The 6,078-nt window shown below is 43.4% G+C and overlaps 1 long non-coding RNA gene and 1 pseudogene across 1 annotated transcript; one reads left to right on the top strand and one right to left on the bottom strand.

Annotated features, from left to right (window-relative positions):
* Positions 1-316: 316 nt before the first annotated feature.
* Positions 317-2,075, top strand: LOC123057216 (uncharacterized; annotated as a pseudogene).
* Positions 2,076-4,536: 2,461 nt separating this feature from the next.
* Positions 4,537-6,078, bottom strand: LOC123059313 (uncharacterized). The gene is made up of 3 exons (XR_006427415.1): positions 5,942-6,078; positions 5,064-5,197; positions 4,537-4,861 (listed from the first exon to the last, which is right to left on the bottom strand). It is a non-coding gene; the product is annotated as an uncharacterized lncRNA (long non-coding RNA).

Here is a 6,078-nt window from a genome sequence, read left to right as displayed (position 1 = left end):
ATTGGTTTAAGACTAATACTAGCGTAAACACATATTTTTTTGCTGCTAAAACAGAGTATTTTAATGGACTGGCCCTCCTCAACTAGGTTTAGCAACGTTTGGCCCTCCTCATTGAATTTTCCTGGCTCCGCCATTGGCGCAAGGCCGGCCCCTCTCTGGCGGGCCGACGGCCGGGCACGGCAACGCTATGCTCCTCTCCTCTGCCTGATTTTGTCTGAATTTGTTCTAGCTTCTTCTCCGCTGTTTTCTCCCTCCAGGATTTGTCCGCTTCTTCCTTTACTAACTGAGGAGCTAGCGAGCATCACTAGTCTAGTGGATGCCTAATGAGCTTGAAATGAGCTTGCAGCGTCTGCTCGAGCGAGCACGGGGCCTGGTGTCGGCGGCGCTGGACGCGGCGACCGTCTTTGGCGGGCGGTGGAAGACCATCGCAGTGAGGCTGGAGAGGGTGCCGCCGTGAGCTGCCGCAGTCCGTTGCAGCCACGCTCGCCGCCCAAGGCTGGCAAGCTGCAGATGCAGAGCGACCTCGACGCTCTCACCGGGAAGCTGGACCTCAGCCTTTGGACTGCGCGCTGCTTGTCAAGACAGGTGTGCTGTCAGATGCGACGTTCCGTCTCCTCCTGAGAGCATCTCCAACAGAAGAGCTATACGAGGGCCGCGCGGTATAAAAACTGCTTTTAACGCGCGCGAGCCCGGTTTAGAATCTCCAGCAGCCGCACAAGAAGCGCACGCGCTATAACTAATGCAGCGCGCGCATCAAAAAGGCATCGCGCGCAGCATATTTAGTACGCCCGGTCGCGCGCGCTGCAAACTCTGGGCTGCTGCAGATGGGACTGCTTGATTGGGACCGTTGGACTCGCACGCGCAGCATATTTTACAGCGCTTGTTGGAGCAAACATCTTCTAGCGCCCTAAAAAAATTTACTTGCACGCTGTAAACCTGTTTTTGGGGCGCCGCGCATTGGACGGCTGTTGGAGATGCTCTGAGGCGGTGGCGGCAGCAGCCTCGCAGATGGACGTGCGGGAGCTGCTCGCTAGGCTGCAAACCGGGCACACCGAGACGAAGCACCGGGCCGTGGAGGGGCTCCATGATGCGCTGCGCGAGGACGAGAAGAGCGTGATGTCGGCGCTCGGCCGTGGCAACGTGGCCGCGCTGGTGCAGCCGCTTATGGCGACGGCGCCCAAGATCAGGGAGAAGGTGGACACCGTTCATCCGGCTGGCAGAGTCCGTCCATGTCACCGGGAGAAGGCCATCATCACGCTGCAGCGTCTGTCCATGTCACCCAAGATTGCCCGCGTCGTCTACTCATCGAAATCTGCCAGACCGGGGACTCCATCTCGCAATCCGCGACCGCGGGCACGCTCAAGAACCTCTCCGCGGTGCCGGAGGTCCGGCAAGCGCTCGCCGAGGAAGGCATCGTGCGCGTGATGATCAGCCTTCTCGACCGCGGCGGCGTGCTGGGTTCCAAGTAGTACGCGGCGAAGTTCCTGCCTAGCCTGCGGCGCGCCGTGGTGTCCGAGGGCGCGCTGCCTAGCCTGCTCGCCTACCTCGATGGCCCACTGCCGCAGGAGTCCGCCGTGGGCGCCGTCTCGCCGGACACACTTGTGTCCCTCGGCGTGCTCCCGCAGCTCGCGCATGTGCTCCGGGACGGCTCCGTGGCGCGCAGCAGGCGGGCGCGGGGGGCATCTGCAGGATCTCCAGTTCCCCTGAGATGAAGCGCCGAGTGGCCGACCACGGGTGCATGCCGCTGCTGGTGCGGCTGCTGGAGGCCAAGTCGAACGGCGCGCGGGAGGTGGCGGCGGCGACCCTGATGAGCTGCCCGGCGAACGCGAGGAGCGTCAAGAAGGATGACAAGAGCGTGCCGAACCTGGTGCACCTGCTGGACCCGAGCCCGGGGGACACGGTCAAGAAGTACGCCATCTCGTGCCTCCTGTCGTCGTCGGTGAGCAAAAGGTGCAAGAGGCGCCATCGGGTACCTGAACAAGCTCTCCGAGATGGACGTGGCAGGCGCCAACAAGCATCGGGTATCTGAAGAAGCTCATGTCTGCCGCCTGGTGATAACAAAGGCCGGGAATTAATGCAGCATCAGCACCCGGTATATACTATACGATTTCTAGGGAAGGGGAGCCTTGGCGCAGTGGTAAAGCTGCTGCCTTGTGACCATGAGGTCACGGGTTCAAGTCCTGGAAACAGCTTCTTGCAGAAATGTACGGAAAGGCTGCGTACAATAGACCCAAAGTGGTCGAACCCTTCCCCAAACCCTGCGCAAGCGAGAGCTACATGCACTGGGGCTGCCCTTTTTTTTGTTGAGAAAAAATACTCCCTCCGTCTGGCGCCAAGAGGGGACATTTGACTTTAAAATTTGATTTGTCCATAAAAAGGTATATTTCCATCTTCACAGTGCACTTTAAAATAAAATAAATGTAATCAAGATCAATAACGTTCTACACATGGTCTTCTTAATTTTTACATGATCTTAGCTCATTGGGTTGTGTAATTTAAGAGAAGAGAGATGATGACTTGCATCTTTTCAATGCAATTTTTTTACTCTATTCGATAATTTGTCCTAAAATTTCTATATATACACTCGAAGACTACAAGACATGAGAGAGCGCTGACCGGACCAACTTCCTGCAGGAGCGCATAACTAGTTACTTAAATTTGGCTGAAAATTGACCAAATTTTGACTCAGATTTGACCAAATTTTGTAACATTCGGCCAATTTTGAAAAACTGGCAACTTTGAAATAAAATTTTCAAGACAAAATAAAATGCAACGTTCATTTAAAATTGCTCGCATATTAAAAACAATGTTCGCAATTTTGAAACAAATGTTCATAAAATCAAAAAGAATTGATGATTTTCATAAACAATTTCGTGCATTTAAAATTATTAATGAAATTGAACACACTTTTTGCTAATTCAAAAATGTTCATGCATTTCAAAAAAATATCCTAAAATTTTAAAAACAGTTCGTGAAATACAAAAGAGTTTATTGATTAATAAAAAGTTTGCTTATTCAGAAAATGTTCATGAATTTTAGAAAAATCCACAAATTTCTAAAAAATGTTCGTCTATTCTAGAATTGTTCGCCAATTCAAAAGAAAGTGTTTAAAAACCATTCACAATATGAAAAAATGTTCAAAATTAAATATTTTTTAAATAGTAAAAAATGTTCAAGATTTGTGACAATGTTCCCAAATTTGTAAAAATGTTCAGGAATGATCGAAGGTATGTAGTTGAATGGTAATGCTTCTACTCTTTGTGACTCTATACCCGCGTGAAGTTTGAAGAATCAACTGCAGGGGAGGATCAAAATATTATAGTGTATATTTTTTAAAATGTTTCTTGAAATTCAGAATAATTCTTTGAGTTACCAAGTTTTTTTGACAACCACAATATTTTTGAAAAATTGTGAACATTGCTCCTATTTCTTAATAAATTAAAAAAAACATTTTCTTGCATTTGTGAACAAAAATTCAAAATCATGCGATGAGATGTGAGCAAAATGTGGTCATCGCCATTGAAGATTATGATTTTTTTTCTTCCGTTGCAACACATGGCCCTTTTGCTAGTGAATAATAAAGTGAAAAAAACCTGGCCCCTCCCCCTTGCTAGGTTTGATTGTCTGAATAACAATCACATCTGCAAAAAAAAGCATGCTAATGGAAAACCTAAGTAAGAAGCATGTAAATCCAGTTGTATATACAAGTTATTTACAAAAGAAGCATGTATATGCATTTAGTAATTAGCATGCATGTCCAGTGTAAAACCTAAGTAAAATACATGTAAATCCAATTGTATATACAGGTTATTTATAAAAAATAAAGCATGTGTATGGATTTAGTAACTAGCATGTATATCCGGTGGAAAATCATACATGAAATACATGTAAATTCAGTTGTATATACACCTTAATTACAAATCATTAGCATGTAATTAGAATGTACTGTAAAAAATACAAAAAGTACAGTGTAACTAGCGTGTATATCTAATGAAAAAACCCAAAGTAAATCCACTTGTATATATAGCTTATTTACAAACAAAAAAAATCAACTGTCATGTATGTCCAGTAAAAACTACCTTAGATCAAGTTGTATTAACATGAAAAAAGTAATTTACTAACCCAAAAGTAAACTACATGTAAAATTCATTTCTGTATAAAAGAGAGTAGGAACCTAGTAAGTTACATGAAAAAATAAATCAAAAAACAATAACTACTAATTTATGTGTGTATGAAACACAAGTAAATTAGATGTTATTCCATTTGTATATACAGAATTAGGGACCTAGTAATTTACATGCAGATCCACTTGTGCTTACTACTAGTTTACCTGGTAATAATGTGTAAATCCAGTTGTATTAACATATAAAAGAAATTAGAAAATAAAATTAGGATTCAGTTACTAATTTACTAGTATATACATGTGTATTCACATGTAAAAACTAGTTGTGAATACATCCTATTTATTGTATATGTATTAGTAAATTAGAATGTATACCACTGTAAATACAAAAAGAAAAGTTGCAGAAAGCAAAATGGCAGCATTTTAACTAGCATGTATATCCAGTGGAAAACCTGAGTAAAAATAGATGGAAATCCAGTTGTATATACAGGTTTCCTTACAAAAAGAAAACCATTAGCATGTATATGCGTTAGTAATTACATGTATACCACTGTAAAAATACAAAAACCTTATGGCATCAGTACTGAAATGAAGATTAAAAAGAAATTGCGAGTTTGAAAAACCCATAGCCTGATGTAAATTATTTTGAGAAGCCTCATGCACTCTGTTCGAAGTGATCTTCCGTTTGAGACTCTTCAATTTCCGCAAGTAACATTATGCCGTAAGGAAACAACATGCCTATTAAGAAAAACGAGAAAAATCGATTTAACATAAGCAGATACATGTTTCATATAGAACTCTATCAAAGCCTTATCAAACTTTTCATCTTTCAATAATTGATCCTGCCGCGGGAAAGTAAATTACATTAATCACCACCAAACAAAGAAAGAGAAAAATACTATAGACACTTGCTGTCAATGTATATTGTATAGAGACAAACCTGAGTCACCTCATTGGAGGTATCTTCGTTGATGTCATCATGTAATGGACAATCTTCATCTATACCAAAAGACTCAGGGCTGCTGCATCTAAGGGAGATCCACATAGTGTGATTTGCTTAGTCTACCCATTGTGCTGAAAGGAGCAAAATATAAATGATAAAAAAGATGTTCTACTGCTTCATTTCAGATTTATCATCAAAAATAGAGGAAAACAAACCACAGTATGATAAAGTAAGTCTATATATGCATGGGAGAAAGAAAAAAAACAGTTATGATATACCATATCTGAAAATAATTGAAAAATGATGAAAATAACACTCTGTCCGTTCTTCTAATTTGACATTACTATCTGCATAAGAATTCATGGAAAAAATGCTTTGGAAACCTACTTAAATACCATTTTACATGACTATATGTAATTGCAACAGCTCAATATATACATTTGAAAAGCAAAATTTCCCTTGATCACTAGAACTTATCAAGTCTGAAAACCTACAAAAAATACAAGATGAAGTACTGAACTTCCCTAGGTGGTCACAAAACATTTCAAACATAACGTACTGAACAAATCCCCAGTGTATATCGCAAGTACTCTTCCCCACATGCTTGTCTCGGTGCAAAAAGGCATTTTAACCTCTTAAATCTGAACCGAGCCTAGGATCCTACATTTAAGCCTCTGAAATCTGCTAGAATTGGATGACAGTGAGGAAAACCTAGACATTTGGACAAGGAAAAAAAATCTAAATCAAGCATCTAGGTGTGGAGTGTGCGTGTGTTTTGAATCGAAAATCATACATGCAGAACACCAGGGGGGGGGGTATGAAAGGAGCGTGAGGGTAGGATCCATCACAGAAAGACGGGGATGGGCGCTGCCTACCTCTTGAACGAATGGAGCACCTCGCCCTTCAGTGGCGACGCCACTCCTCACTCGCGAGGGAGACGGCCGGCACCGGTACCGTGCGGCTGCGCCCAGGGCCTCCTGTACCGCACACAACACGCGGGGTTTCTCCGCCG

Source organism: Triticum aestivum, chromosome 3A (genome assembly GCF_018294505.1).
Source record: "Triticum aestivum cultivar Chinese Spring chromosome 3A, IWGSC CS RefSeq v2.1, whole genome shotgun sequence".
Taxonomy (NCBI): Eukaryota; Viridiplantae; Streptophyta; class Magnoliopsida; order Poales; family Poaceae; genus Triticum; species Triticum aestivum.
Note: the sequence above shows the minus strand (reverse complement) of the source record. Positions and strands in the feature narration are given on the sequence as shown.